This window comes from Pungitius pungitius, unplaced genomic scaffold (assembly GCF_949316345.1).
Source record: "Pungitius pungitius unplaced genomic scaffold, fPunPun2.1 scaffold_37, whole genome shotgun sequence".
In the NCBI taxonomy this organism is placed as follows: domain Eukaryota; kingdom Metazoa; phylum Chordata; class Actinopteri; order Perciformes; family Gasterosteidae; genus Pungitius; species Pungitius pungitius.
In genome coordinates this window covers 161,483-173,584 of record NW_026909808.1, presented here as the reverse complement: position 1 = coordinate 173,584, position 12,102 = coordinate 161,483, and the positions used below count along the sequence as shown (strand labels likewise).

The 12,102-nt window shown below is 45.4% G+C and overlaps 26 non-coding genes across 26 annotated transcripts; all 26 read right to left on the bottom strand.

Annotated features, from left to right (window-relative positions):
- Positions 1–173: 173 nt before the first annotated feature.
- Positions 174–292, bottom strand: LOC134110292 (5S ribosomal RNA). The gene has a single exon (XR_009943677.1). It is a non-coding gene; the product is annotated as a 5S ribosomal RNA (ribosomal RNA).
- A 344-nt stretch (positions 293–636) lies between these two features.
- Positions 637–755, bottom strand: LOC134110291 (5S ribosomal RNA). Its single transcript, XR_009943676.1, has one exon. It is a non-coding gene; the product is annotated as a 5S ribosomal RNA (ribosomal RNA).
- A 339-nt stretch (positions 756–1,094) lies between these two features.
- Positions 1,095–1,213, bottom strand: LOC134110290 (5S ribosomal RNA). Its single transcript, XR_009943675.1, has one exon. It is a non-coding gene; the product is annotated as a 5S ribosomal RNA (ribosomal RNA).
- Positions 1,214–1,557: 344 nt separating this feature from the next.
- Positions 1,558–1,676, bottom strand: LOC134110063 (5S ribosomal RNA). Its single transcript, XR_009943457.1, has one exon. It is a non-coding gene; the product is annotated as a 5S ribosomal RNA (ribosomal RNA).
- Positions 1,677–2,015: 339 nt separating this feature from the next.
- On the bottom strand, positions 2,016–2,134 carry LOC134110289 (5S ribosomal RNA). The gene has a single exon (XR_009943674.1). It is a non-coding gene; the product is annotated as a 5S ribosomal RNA (ribosomal RNA).
- A 344-nt stretch (positions 2,135–2,478) lies between these two features.
- On the bottom strand, positions 2,479–2,597 carry LOC134110288 (5S ribosomal RNA). The gene has a single exon (XR_009943673.1). It is a non-coding gene; the product is annotated as a 5S ribosomal RNA (ribosomal RNA).
- Positions 2,598–2,936: 339 nt separating this feature from the next.
- Positions 2,937–3,055, bottom strand: LOC134110287 (5S ribosomal RNA). Its single transcript, XR_009943672.1, has one exon. It is a non-coding gene; the product is annotated as a 5S ribosomal RNA (ribosomal RNA).
- A 344-nt stretch (positions 3,056–3,399) lies between these two features.
- LOC134110286 (5S ribosomal RNA) lies at positions 3,400–3,518 on the bottom strand. Its single transcript, XR_009943671.1, has one exon. It is a non-coding gene; the product is annotated as a 5S ribosomal RNA (ribosomal RNA).
- A 339-nt stretch (positions 3,519–3,857) lies between these two features.
- Positions 3,858–3,976, bottom strand: LOC134110285 (5S ribosomal RNA). The gene has a single exon (XR_009943670.1). It is a non-coding gene; the product is annotated as a 5S ribosomal RNA (ribosomal RNA).
- A 344-nt stretch (positions 3,977–4,320) lies between these two features.
- Positions 4,321–4,439, bottom strand: LOC134110062 (5S ribosomal RNA). Its single transcript, XR_009943456.1, has one exon. It is a non-coding gene; the product is annotated as a 5S ribosomal RNA (ribosomal RNA).
- A 339-nt stretch (positions 4,440–4,778) lies between these two features.
- LOC134110284 (5S ribosomal RNA) lies at positions 4,779–4,897 on the bottom strand. Its single transcript, XR_009943669.1, has one exon. It is a non-coding gene; the product is annotated as a 5S ribosomal RNA (ribosomal RNA).
- A 344-nt stretch (positions 4,898–5,241) lies between these two features.
- LOC134110283 (5S ribosomal RNA) lies at positions 5,242–5,360 on the bottom strand. The gene has a single exon (XR_009943668.1). It is a non-coding gene; the product is annotated as a 5S ribosomal RNA (ribosomal RNA).
- Positions 5,361–5,699: 339 nt separating this feature from the next.
- LOC134110281 (5S ribosomal RNA) lies at positions 5,700–5,818 on the bottom strand. Its single transcript, XR_009943666.1, has one exon. It is a non-coding gene; the product is annotated as a 5S ribosomal RNA (ribosomal RNA).
- A 344-nt stretch (positions 5,819–6,162) lies between these two features.
- On the bottom strand, positions 6,163–6,281 carry LOC134110280 (5S ribosomal RNA). The gene has a single exon (XR_009943665.1). It is a non-coding gene; the product is annotated as a 5S ribosomal RNA (ribosomal RNA).
- Positions 6,282–6,620: 339 nt separating this feature from the next.
- LOC134110279 (5S ribosomal RNA) lies at positions 6,621–6,739 on the bottom strand. Its single transcript, XR_009943664.1, has one exon. It is a non-coding gene; the product is annotated as a 5S ribosomal RNA (ribosomal RNA).
- A 344-nt stretch (positions 6,740–7,083) lies between these two features.
- LOC134110278 (5S ribosomal RNA) lies at positions 7,084–7,202 on the bottom strand. Its single transcript, XR_009943663.1, has one exon. It is a non-coding gene; the product is annotated as a 5S ribosomal RNA (ribosomal RNA).
- A 339-nt stretch (positions 7,203–7,541) lies between these two features.
- Positions 7,542–7,660, bottom strand: LOC134110277 (5S ribosomal RNA). The gene has a single exon (XR_009943662.1). It is a non-coding gene; the product is annotated as a 5S ribosomal RNA (ribosomal RNA).
- Positions 7,661–8,004: 344 nt separating this feature from the next.
- Positions 8,005–8,123, bottom strand: LOC134110061 (5S ribosomal RNA). Its single transcript, XR_009943455.1, has one exon. It is a non-coding gene; the product is annotated as a 5S ribosomal RNA (ribosomal RNA).
- Positions 8,124–8,462: 339 nt separating this feature from the next.
- LOC134110275 (5S ribosomal RNA) lies at positions 8,463–8,581 on the bottom strand. The gene has a single exon (XR_009943660.1). It is a non-coding gene; the product is annotated as a 5S ribosomal RNA (ribosomal RNA).
- A 344-nt stretch (positions 8,582–8,925) lies between these two features.
- Positions 8,926–9,044, bottom strand: LOC134110274 (5S ribosomal RNA). Its single transcript, XR_009943659.1, has one exon. It is a non-coding gene; the product is annotated as a 5S ribosomal RNA (ribosomal RNA).
- A 339-nt stretch (positions 9,045–9,383) lies between these two features.
- LOC134110273 (5S ribosomal RNA) lies at positions 9,384–9,502 on the bottom strand. The gene has a single exon (XR_009943658.1). It is a non-coding gene; the product is annotated as a 5S ribosomal RNA (ribosomal RNA).
- A 344-nt stretch (positions 9,503–9,846) lies between these two features.
- LOC134110272 (5S ribosomal RNA) lies at positions 9,847–9,965 on the bottom strand. The gene has a single exon (XR_009943657.1). It is a non-coding gene; the product is annotated as a 5S ribosomal RNA (ribosomal RNA).
- Positions 9,966–10,304: 339 nt separating this feature from the next.
- Positions 10,305–10,423, bottom strand: LOC134110271 (5S ribosomal RNA). Its single transcript, XR_009943656.1, has one exon. It is a non-coding gene; the product is annotated as a 5S ribosomal RNA (ribosomal RNA).
- Positions 10,424–10,767: 344 nt separating this feature from the next.
- LOC134110269 (5S ribosomal RNA) lies at positions 10,768–10,886 on the bottom strand. The gene has a single exon (XR_009943654.1). It is a non-coding gene; the product is annotated as a 5S ribosomal RNA (ribosomal RNA).
- A 339-nt stretch (positions 10,887–11,225) lies between these two features.
- Positions 11,226–11,344, bottom strand: LOC134110268 (5S ribosomal RNA). Its single transcript, XR_009943653.1, has one exon. It is a non-coding gene; the product is annotated as a 5S ribosomal RNA (ribosomal RNA).
- Positions 11,345–11,688: 344 nt separating this feature from the next.
- Positions 11,689–11,807, bottom strand: LOC134110267 (5S ribosomal RNA). Its single transcript, XR_009943652.1, has one exon. It is a non-coding gene; the product is annotated as a 5S ribosomal RNA (ribosomal RNA).
- Positions 11,808–12,102: the final 295 nt, after the last annotated feature.

The window sequence follows — 12,102 nt, the reverse complement described above, 5'->3', positions numbered from 1 at the left end:
CGGTGAATGGCCATTGCAGTCCCCGCCACCTCAAATGGCCTGACGATGGTATGGACGTAAGCCACCTTTCATCTTCTTCCTATTGCATCTCTTCTACAATGTGAATTTTTTTTTACAATTGTGTAGGTGTACAATCTACGGCGCTGGGCGGCTTTCAGAGAGAGAAGTTAAAAAGCTTACGGCACCTGGGATTCCCAGGCGGTCTTCCATCCAGGTACTAACCAGGCCCTGCTCTGCTTAGCTTCCGAGATCAGACGAGATCGGGCGGAACCAGAGAGGTATGGCCGTAAGCTGCTTTTCATCTTTTTCCTAATCCTTTAAAACGTGTCAAAGATAATCAGAAGTTTCTTTTTCTAAAATTGAAGCAGTTCTTAGCATTGGCAAGAGAGGTTCCTAAAGCCTGAAGGTAACTTTACTTTTCTTCACTGGCAATTCTAACATGTTGGGTTAGCACCTGTATTTCAACGGCTAAATTACAAACAACAGTATGCCAATCGTAAATGTTGACCAACACTAATTTAGCAATCATGAAACGGAATCATTTTGGATAATATTGTCTAATTTCCTTTCATATCCAACGTTAAAACAGGTGTACAATCTGCGGCGCTCGGCGGCTTTCGGAGAGAGAAGTGAAAAAGCTTACGGCACCTGGGATTCCCAGGCGGTCTTCCATCCAGGTACTAACCAGGCCCTGCTCTGCTTAGCTTCCGAGATCAGACGAGATCGGGCGGAACCAGAGAGGTATGGCCGTAAGCTGCTTTTTATCTTTTTCCTAATCCTTTATAATGCGTCAATGAATTATGACACGCCTGCCGTTGGCATCTTTGTGTGGGTTAAATAAGGGTATGCAAAGAAGGCTGTGACATCCCATGCCGAAAATTGGATGGACTAGAGAAGACCCGCCCAGGAGTCCCAGCCAATCGGTGAATGGCCATTGCAGTCCCCGCCACCTCAAATGGCCTGACGATGGTATGGACGTAAGCCACCTTTCATCTTCTTCCTATTGCATCTCTTCTACAATGTGAATTTTTTTTTACAATTGTGTAGGTGTACAATCTACGGCGCTGGGCGGCTTTCAGAGAGAGAAGTTAAAAAGCTTACGGCACCTGGGATTCCCAGGCGGTCTTCCATCCAGGTACTAACCAGGCCCTGCTCTGCTTAGCTTCCGAGATCAGACGAGATCGGGCGGAACCAGAGAGGTATGGCCGTAAGCTGCTTTTCATCTTTTTCCTAATCCTTTAAAACGTGTCAAAGATAATCAGAAGTTTCTTTTTCTAAAATTGAAGCAGTTCTTAGCATTGGCAAGAGAGGTTCCTAAAGCCTGAAGGTAACTTTACTTTTCTTCACTGGCAATTCTAACATGTTGGGTTAGCACCTGTATTTCAACGGATAAATTACAAACAACAGTATGCCAATGGTAAATGTTGACCAACACTAATTTAGCAATCATGAAACGGAATCATTTTGGATAATATTGTCTAATTTCCTTTCATATCCAACGTTAAAACAGGTGTACAATCTGCGGCGCTCGGCGGCTTTCGGAGAGAGAAGTGAAAAAGCTTACGGCACCTGGGATTCCCAGGCGGTCTTCCATCCAGGTACTAACAAGGCCCTGCTCTGCTTAGCTTCCGAGATCAGACGAGATCGGGCGGAACCAGAGAGGTATGGCCGTAAGCTGCTTTTTATCTTTTTCCTAATCCTTTATAATGCGTCAATGAATTATGACACGCCTGCCGTTGGCATCTTTGTGTGGGTTAAATAAGGGTATGCAAAGAAGGCTGTGACATCCCATGCCGAAAATTGGATGGACTAGAGAAGACCCGCCCAGGAGTCCCAGCCAATCGGTGAATGGCCATTGCAGTCCCCGCCACCTCAAATGGCCTGACGATGGTATGGACGTAAGCCACCTTTCATCTTCTTCCTATTGCATCTCTTCTACAATGTGAATTTTTTTTTACAATTGTGTAGGTGTACAATCTACGGCGCTGGGCGGCTTTCAGAGAGAGAAGTTAAAAAGCTTACGGCACCTGGGATTCCCAGGCGGTCTTCCATCCAGGTACTAACCAGGCCCTGCTCTGCTTAGCTTCCGAGATCAGACGAGATCGGGCGGAACCAGAGAGGTATGGCCGTAAGCTGCTTTTCATCTTTTTCCTAATCCTTTAAAACGTGTCAAAGATAATCAGAAGTTTCTTTTTCTAAAATTGAAGCAGTTCTTAGCATTGGCAAGAGAGGTTCCTAAAGCCTGAAGGTAACTTTACTTTTCTTCACTGGCAATTCTAACATGTTGGGTTAGCACCTGTATTTCAACGGCTAAATTACAAACAACAGTATGCCAATCGTAAATGTTGACCAACACTAATTTAGCAATCATGAAACGGAATCATTTTGGATAATATTGTCTAATTTCCTTTCATATCCAACGTTAAAACAGGTGTACAATCTGCGGCGCTCGGCGGCTTTCGGAGAGAGAAGTGAAAAAGCTTACGGCACCTGGGATTCCCAGGCGGTCTTCCATCCAGGTACTAACCAGGCCCTGCTCTGCTTAGCTTCCGAGATCAGACGAGATCGGGCGGAACCAGAGAGGTATGGCCGTAAGCTGCTTTTTATCTTTTTCCTAATCCTTTATAATGCGTCAATGAATTATGACACGCCTGCCGTTGGCATCTTTGTGTGGGTTAAATAAGGGTATGCAAAGAAGGCTGTGACATCCCATGCCGAAAATTGGATGGACTAGAGAAGACCCGCCCAGGAGTCCCAGCCAATCGGTGAATGGCCATTGCAGTCCCCGCCACCTCAAATGGCCTGACGATGGTATGGACGTAAGCCACCTTTCATCTTCTTCCTATTGCATCTCTTCTACAATGTGAATTTTTTTTTACAATTGTGTAGGTGTACAATCTACGGCGCTGGGCGGCTTTCAGAGAGAGAAGTTAAAAAGCTTACGGCACCTGGGATTCCCAGGCGGTCTTCCATCCAGGTACTAACCAGGCCCTGCTCTGCTTAGCTTCCGAGATCAGACGAGATCGGGCGGAACCAGAGAGGTATGGCCGTAAGCTGCTTTTCATCTTTTTCCTAATCCTTTAAAACGTGTCAAAGATAATCAGAAGTTTCTTTTTCTAAAATTGAAGCAGTTCTTAGCATTGGCAAGAGAGGTTCCTAAAGCCTGAAGGTAACTTTACTTTTCTTCACTGGCAATTCTAACATGTTGGGTTAGCACCTGTATTTCAACGGCTAAATTACAAACAACAGTATGCCAATCGTAAATGTTGACCAACACTAATTTAGCAATCATGAAACGGAATCATTTTGGATAATATTGTCTAATTTCCTTTCATATCCAACGTTAAAACAGGTGTACAATCTGCGGCGCTCGGCGGCTTTCGGAGAGAGAAGTGAAAAAGCTTACGGCACCTGGGATTCCCAGGCGGTCTTCCATCCAGGTACTAACCAGGCCCTGCTCTGCTTAGCTTCCGAGATCAGACGAGATCGGGCGGAACCAGAGAGGTATGGCCGTAAGCTGCTTTTTATCTTTTTCCTAATCCTTTATAATGCGTCAATGAATTATGACACGCCTGCCGTTGGCATCTTTGTGTGGGTTAAATAAGGGTATGCAAAGAAGGCTGTGACATCCCATGCCGAAAATTGGATGGACTAGAGAAGACCCGCCCAGGAGTCCCAGCCAATCGGTGAATGGCCATTGCAGTCCCCGCCACCTCAAATGGCCTGACGATGGTATGGACGTAAGCCACCTTTCATCTTCTTCCTATTGCATCTCTTCTACAATGTGAATTTTTTTTTACAATTGTGTAGGTGTACAATCTACGGCGCTGGGCGGCTTTCAGAGAGAGAAGTTAAAAAGCTTACGGCACCTGGGATTCCCAGGCGGTCTTCCATCCAGGTACTAACCAGGCCCTGCTCTGCTTAGCTTCCGAGATCAGACGAGATCGGGCGGAACCAGAGAGGTATGGCCGTAAGCTGCTTTTCATCTTTTTCCTAATCCTTTAAAACGTGTCAAAGATAATCAGAAGTTTCTTTTTCTAAAATTGAAGCAGTTCTTAGCATTGGCAAGAGAGGTTCCTAAAGCCTGAAGGTAACTTTACTTTTCTTCACTGGCAATTCTAACATGTTGGGTTAGCACCTGTATTTCAACGGATAAATTACAAACAACAGTATGCCAATGGTAAATGTTGACCAACACTAATTTAGCAATCATGAAACGGAATCATTTTGGATAATATTGTCTAATTTCCTTTCATATCCAACGTTAAAACAGGTGTACAATCTGCGGCGCTCGGCGGCTTTCGGAGAGAGAAGTGAAAAAGCTTACGGCACCTGGGATTCCCAGGCGGTCTTCCATCCAGGTACTAACAAGGCCCTGCTCTGCTTAGCTTCCGAGATCAGACGAGATCGGGCGGAACCAGAGAGGTATGGCCGTAAGCTGCTTTTTATCTTTTTCCTAATCCTTTATAATGCGTCAATGAATTATGACACGCCTGCCGTTGGCATCTTTGTGTTGGTTAAATAAGGGTATGCAAAGAAGGCTGTGACATCCCATGCCGAAAATTGGATGGACTAGAGAAGACCCGCCCAGGAGTCCCAGCCAATCGGTGAATGGCCATTGCAGTCCCCGCCACCTCAAATGGCCTGACGATGGTATGGACGTAAGCCACCTTTCATCTTCTTCCTATTGCATCTCTTCTACAATGTGAATTTTTTTTTACAATTGTGTAGGTGTACAATCTACGGCGCTGGGCGGCTTTCAGAGAGAGAAGTTAAAAAGCTTACGGCACCTGGGATTCCCAGGCGGTCTTCCATCCAGGTACTAACCAGGCCCTGCTCTGCTTAGCTTCCGAGATCAGACGAGATCGGGCGGAACCAGAGAGGTATGGCCGTAAGCTGCTTTTCATCTTTTTCCTAATCCTTTAAAACGTGTCAAAGATAATCAGAAGTTTCTTTTTCTAAAATTGAAGCAGTTCTTAGCATTGGCAAGAGAGGTTCCTAAAGCCTGAAGGTAACTTTACTTTTCTTCACTGGCAATTCTAACATGTTGGGTTAGCACCTGTATTTCAACGGCTAAATTACAAACAACAGTATGCCAATGGTAAATGTTGACCAACACTAATTTAGCAATCATGAAACGGAATCATTTTGGATAATATTGTCTAATTTCCTTTCATATCCAACGTTAAAACAGGTGTACAATCTGCGGCGCTCGGCGGCTTTCGGAGAGAGAAGTGAAAAAGCTTACGGCACCTGGGATTCCCAGGCGGTCTTCCATCCAGGTACTAACCAGGCCCTGCTCTGCTTAGCTTCCGAGATCAGACGAGATCGGGCGGAACCAGAGAGGTATGGCCGTAAGCTGCTTTTTATCTTTTTCCTAATCCTTTATAATGCGTCAATGAATTATGACACGCCTGCCGTTGGCATCTTTGTGTGGGTTAAATAAGGGTATGCAAAGAAGGCTGTGACATCCCATGCCGAAAATTGGATGGACTAGAGAAGACCCGCCCAGGAGTCCCAGCCAATCGGTGAATGGCCATTGCAGTCCCCGCCACCTCAAATGGCCTGACGATGGTATGGACGTAAGCCACCTTTCATCTTCTTCCTATTGCATCTCTTCTACAATGTGAATTTTTTTTTACAATTGTGTAGGTGTACAATCTACGGCGCTGGGCGGCTTTCAGAGAGAGAAGTTAAAAAGCTTACGGCACCTGGGATTCCCAGGCGGTCTTCCATCCAGGTACTAACCAGGCCCTGCTCTGCTTAGCTTCCGAGATCAGACGAGATCGGGCGGAACCAGAGAGGTATGGCCGTAAGCTGCTTTTCATCTTTTTCCTAATCCTTTAAAACGTGTCAAAGATAATCAGAAGTTTCTTTTTCTAAAATTGAAGCAGTTCTTAGCATTGGCAAGAGAGGTTCCTAAAGCCTGAAGGTAACTTTACTTTTCTTCACTGGCAATTCTAACATGTTGGGTTAGCACCTGTATTTCAACGGCTAAATTACAAACAACAGTATGCCAATGGTAAATGTTGACCAACACTAATTTAGCAATCATGAAACGGAATCATTTTGGATAATATTGTCTAATTTCCTTTCATATCCAACGTTAAAACAGGTGTACAATCTGCGGCGCTCGGCGGCTTTCGGAGAGAGAAGTGAAAAAGCTTACGGCACCTGGGATTCCCAGGCGGTCTTCCATCCAGGTACTAACCAGGCCCTGCTCTGCTTAGCTTCCGAGATCAGACGAGATCGGGCGGAACCAGAGAGGTATGGCCGTAAGCTGCTTTTTATCTTTTTCCTAATCCTTTATAATGCGTCAATGAATTATGACACGCCTGCCGTTGGCATCTTTGTGTGGGTTAAATAAGGGTATGCAAAGAAGGCTGTGACATCCCATGCCGAAAATTGGATGGACTAGAGAAGACCCGCCCAGGAGTCCCAGCCAATCGGTGAATGGCCATTGCAGTCCCCGCCACCTCAAATGGCCTGACGATGGTATGGACGTAAGCCACCTTTCATCTTCTTCCTATTGCATCTCTTCTACAATGTGAATTTTTTTTTACAATTGTGTAGGTGTACAATCTACGGCGCTGGGCGGCTTTCAGAGAGAGAAGTTAAAAAGCTTACGGCACCTGGGATTCCCAGGCGGTCTTCCATCCAGGTACTAACCAGGCCCTGCTCTGCTTAGCTTCCGAGATCAGACGAGATCGGGCGGAACCAGAGAGGTATGGCCGTAAGCTGCTTTTCATCTTTTTCCTAATCCTTTAAAACGTGTCAAAGATAATCAGAAGTTTCTTTTTCTAAAATTGAAGCAGTTCTTAGCATTGGCAAGAGAGGTTCCTAAAGCCTGAAGGTAACTTTACTTTTCTTCACTGGCAATTCTAACATGTTGGGTTAGCACCTGTATTTCAACGGCTAAATTACAAACAACAGTATGCCAATCGTAAATGTTGACCAACACTAATTTAGCAATCATGAAACGGAATCATTTTGGATAATATTGTCTAATTTCCTTTCATATCCAACGTTAAAACAGGTGTACAATCTGCGGCGCTCGGCGGCTTTCGGAGAGAGAAGTGAAAAAGCTTACGGCACCTGGGATTCCCAGGCGGTCTTCCATCCAGGTACTAACCAGGCCCTGCTCTGCTTAGCTTCCGAGATCAGACGAGATCGGGCGGAACCAGAGAGGTATGGCCGTAAGCTGCTTTTTATCTTTTTCCTAATCCTTTATAATGCGTCAATGAATTATGACACGCCTGCCGTTGGCATCTTTGTGTGGGTTAAATAAGGGTATGCAAAGAAGGCTGTGACATCCCATGCCGAAAATTGGATGGACTAGAGAAGACCCGCCCAGGAGTCCCAGCCAATCGGTGAATGGCCATTGCAGTCCCCGCCACCTCAAATGGCCTGACGATGGTATGGACGTAAGCCACCTTTCATCTTCTTCCTATTGCATCTCTTCTACAATGTGAATTTTTTTTTACAATTGTGTAGGTGTACAATCTACGGCGCTGGGCGGCTTTCAGAGAGAGAAGTTAAAAAGCTTACGGCACCTGGGATTCCCAGGCGGTCTTCCATCCAGGTACTAACCAGGCCCTGCTCTGCTTAGCTTCCGAGATCAGACGAGATCGGGCGGAACCAGAGAGGTATGGCCGTAAGCTGCTTTTCATCTTTTTCCTAATCCTTTAAAACGTGTCAAAGATAATCAGAAGTTTCTTTTTCTAAAATTGAAGCAGTTCTTAGCATTGGCAAGAGAGGTTCCTAAAGCCTGAAGGTAACTTTACTTTTCTTCACTGGCAATTCTAACATGTTGGGTTAGCACCTGTATTTCAACGGATAAATTACAAACAACAGTATGCCAATGGTAAATGTTGACCAACACTAATTTAGCAATCATGAAACGGAATCATTTTGGATAATATTGTCTAATTTCCTTTCATATCCAACGTTAAAACAGGTGTACAATCTGCGGCGCTCGGCGGCTTTCGGAGAGAGAAGTGAAAAAGCTTACGGCACCTGGGATTCCCAGGCGGTCTTCCATCCAGGTACTAACAAGGCCCTGCTCTGCTTAGCTTCCGAGATCAGACGAGATCGGGCGGAACCAGAGAGGTATGGCCGTAAGCTGCTTTTTATCTTTTTCCTAATCCTTTATAATGCGTCAATGAATTATGACACGCCTGCCGTTGGCATCTTTGTGTTGGTTAAATAAGGGTATGCAAAGAAGGCTGTGACATCCCATGCCGAAAATTGGATGGACTAGAGAAGACCCGCCCAGGAGTCCCAGCCAATCGGTGAATGGCCATTGCAGTCCCCGCCACCTCAAATGGCCTGACGATGGTATGGACGTAAGCCACCTTTCATCTTCTTCCTATTGCATCTCTTCTACAATGTGAATTTTTTTTTACAATTGTGTAGGTGTACAATCTACGGCGCTGGGCGGCTTTCAGAGAGAGAAGTTAAAAAGCTTACGGCACCTGGGATTCCCAGGCGGTCTTCCATCCAGGTACTAACCAGGCCCTGCTCTGCTTAGCTTCCGAGATCAGACGAGATCGGGCGGAACCAGAGAGGTATGGCCGTAAGCTGCTTTTCATCTTTTTCCTAATCCTTTAAAACGTGTCAAAGATAATCAGAAGTTTCTTTTTCTAAAATTGAAGCAGTTCTTAGCATTGGCAAGAGAGGTTCCTAAAGCCTGAAGGTAACTTTACTTTTCTTCACTGGCAATTCTAACATGTTGGGTTAGCACCTGTATTTCAACGGCTAAATTACAAACAACAGTATGCCAATGGTAAATGTTGACCAACACTAATTTAGCAATCATGAAACGGAATCATTTTGGATAATATTGTCTAATTTCCTTTCATATCCAACGTTAAAACAGGTGTACAATCTGCGGCGCTCGGCGGCTTTCGGAGAGAGAAGTGAAAAAGCTTACGGCACCTGGGATTCCCAGGCGGTCTTCCATCCAGGTACTAACCAGGCCCTGCTCTGCTTAGCTTCCGAGATCAGACGAGATCGGGCGGAACCAGAGAGGTATGGCCGTAAGCTGCTTTTTATCTTTTTCCTAATCCTTTATAATGCGTCAATGAATTATGACACGCCTGCCGTTGGCATCTTTGTGTGGGTTAAATAAGGGTATGCAAAGAAGGCTGTGACATCCCATGCCGAAAATTGGATGGACTAGAGAAGACCCGCCCAGGAGTCCCAGCCAATCGGTGAATGGCCATTGCAGTCCCCGCCACCTCAAATGGCCTGACGATGGTATGGACGTAAGCCACCTTTCATCTTCTTCCTATTGCATCTCTTCTACAATGTGAATTTTTTTTTACAATTGTGTAGGTGTACAATCTACGGCGCTGGGCGGCTTTCAGAGAGAGAAGTTAAAAAGCTTACGGCACCTGGGATTCCCAGGCGGTCTTCCATCCAGGTACTAACCAGGCCCTGCTCTGCTTAGCTTCCGAGATCAGACGAGATCGGGCGGAACCAGAGAGGTATGGCCGTAAGCTGCTTTTCATCTTTTTCCTAATCCTTTAAAACGTGTCAAAGATAATCAGAAGTTTCTTTTTCTAAAATTGAAGCAGTTCTTAGCATTGGCAAGAGAGGTTCCTAAAGCCTGAAGGTAACTTTACTTTTCTTCACTGGCAATTCTAACATGTTGGGTTAGCACCTGTATTTCAACGGCTAAATTACAAACAACAGTATGCCAATGGTAAATGTTGACCAACACTAATTTAGCAATCATGAAACGGAATCATTTTGGATAATATTGTCTAATTTCCTTTCATATCCAACGTTAAAACAGGTGTACAATCTGCGGCGCTCGGCGGCTTTCGGAGAGAGAAGTGAAAAAGCTTACGGCACCTGGGATTCCCAGGCGGTCTTCCATCCAGGTACTAACCAGGCCCTGCTCTGCTTAGCTTCCGAGATCAGACGAGATCGGGCGGAACCAGAGAGGTATGGCCGTAAGCTGCTTTTTATCTTTTTCCTAATCCTTTATAATGCGTCAATGAATTATGACACGCCTGCCGTTGGCATCTTTGTGTGGGTTAAATAAGGGTATGCAAAGAAGGCTGTGACATCCCATGCCGAAAATTGGATGGACTAGAGAAGACCCGCCCAGGAGTCCCAGCCAATCGGTGAATGGCCATTGCAGTCCCCGCCACCTCAAATGGCCTGACGATGGTATGGACGTAAGCCACCTTTCATCTTCTTCCTATTGCATCTCTTCTACAATGTGAATTTTTTTTTACAATTGTGTAGGTGTACAATCTACGGCGCTGGGCGGCTTTCAGAGAGAGAAGTTAAAAAGCTTACGGCACCTGGGATTCCCAGGCGGTCTTCCATCCAGGTACTAACCAGGCCCTGCTCTGCTTAGCTTCCGAGATCAGACGAGATCGGGCGGAACCAGAGAGGTATGGCCGTAAGCTGCTTTTCATCTTTTTCCTAATCCTTTAAAACGTGTCAAAGATAATCAGAAGTTTCTTTTTCTAAAATTGAAGCAGTTCTTAGCATTGGCAAGAGAGGTTCCTAAAGCCTGAAGGTAACTTTACTTTTCTTCACTGGCAATTCTAACATGTTGGGTTAGCACCTGTATTTCAACGGCTAAATTACAAACAACAGTATGCCAATCGTAAATGTTGACCAACACTAATTTAGCAATCATGAAACGGAATCATTTTGGATAATATTGTCTAATTTCCTTTCATATCCAACGTTAAAACAGGTGTACAATCTGCGGCGCTCGGCGGCTTTCGGAGAGAGAAGTGAAAAAGCTTACGGCACCTGGGATTCCCAGGCGGTCTTCCATCCAGGTACTAACCAGGCCCTGCTCTGCTTAGCTTCCGAGATCAGACGAGATCGGGCGGAACCAGAGAGGTATGGCCGTAAGCTGCTTTTTATCTTTTTCCTAATCCTTTATAATGCGTCAATGAATTATGACACGCCTGCCGTTGGCATCTTTGTGTGGGTTAAATAAGGGTATGCAAAGAAGGCTGTGACATCCTATGGCGAAAATTGGATGGACTAGAGAAGACCCGCCCAGGAGTCCCAGCCAATCGGTGAATGGCCATTGCAGTCCCCGCCACCTCAAATGGCCTGACGATGGTATGGACGTAAGCCACCTTTCATCTTCTTCCTATTGCATCTCTTCTACAATGTGAATTTTTTTTTACAATTGTGTAGGTGTACAATCTACGGCGCTGGGCGGCTTTCAGAGAGAGAAGTTAAAAAGCTTACGGCACCTGGGATTCCCAGGCGGTCTTCCATCCAGGTACTAACCAGGCCCTGCTCTGCTTAGCTTCCGAGATCAGACGAGATCGGGCGGAACCAGAGAGGTATGGCCGTAAGCTGCTTTTCATCTTTTTCCTAATCCTTTAAAACGTGTCAAAGATAATCAGAAGTTTCTTTTTCTAAAATTGAAGCAGTTCTTAGCATTGGCAAGAGAGGTTCCTAAAGCCTGAAGGTAACTTTACTTTTCTTCACTGGCAATTCTAACATGTTGGGTTAGCACCTGTATTTCAACGGCTAAATTACAAACAACAGTATGCCAATCGTAAATGTTGACCAACACTAATTTAGCAATCATGAAAGGGAATCATTTTGGATAATATTGTCTAATTTCCTTTCATATCCAACGTTAAAACAGGTGTACAATCTGCGGCGCTCGGCGGCTTTCGGAGAGAGAAGTGAAAAAGCTTACGGCACCTGGGATTCCCAGGCGGTCTTCCATCCAGGTACTAACCAGGCCCTGCTCTGCTTAGCTTCCGAGATCAGACGAGATCGGGCGGAACCAGAGAGGTATGGCCGTAAGCTGCTTTTTATCTTTTTCCTAATCCTTTATAATGCGTCAATGAATTATGACACGCCTGCCGTTGGCATCTTTGTGTGGGTTAAATAAGGGTATGCAAAGAAGGCTGTGACATCCCATGCCGAAAATTGGATGGACTAGAGAAGACCCGCCCAGGAGTCCCAGCCAATCGGTGAATGGCCATTGCAGTCCCCGCCACCTCAAATGGCCTGACGATGGTATGGACGTAAGCCACCTTTCATCTTCTTCCTATTGCATCTCTTCTACAATGTGAATTTTTTTTTACAATTGTGTAGGTG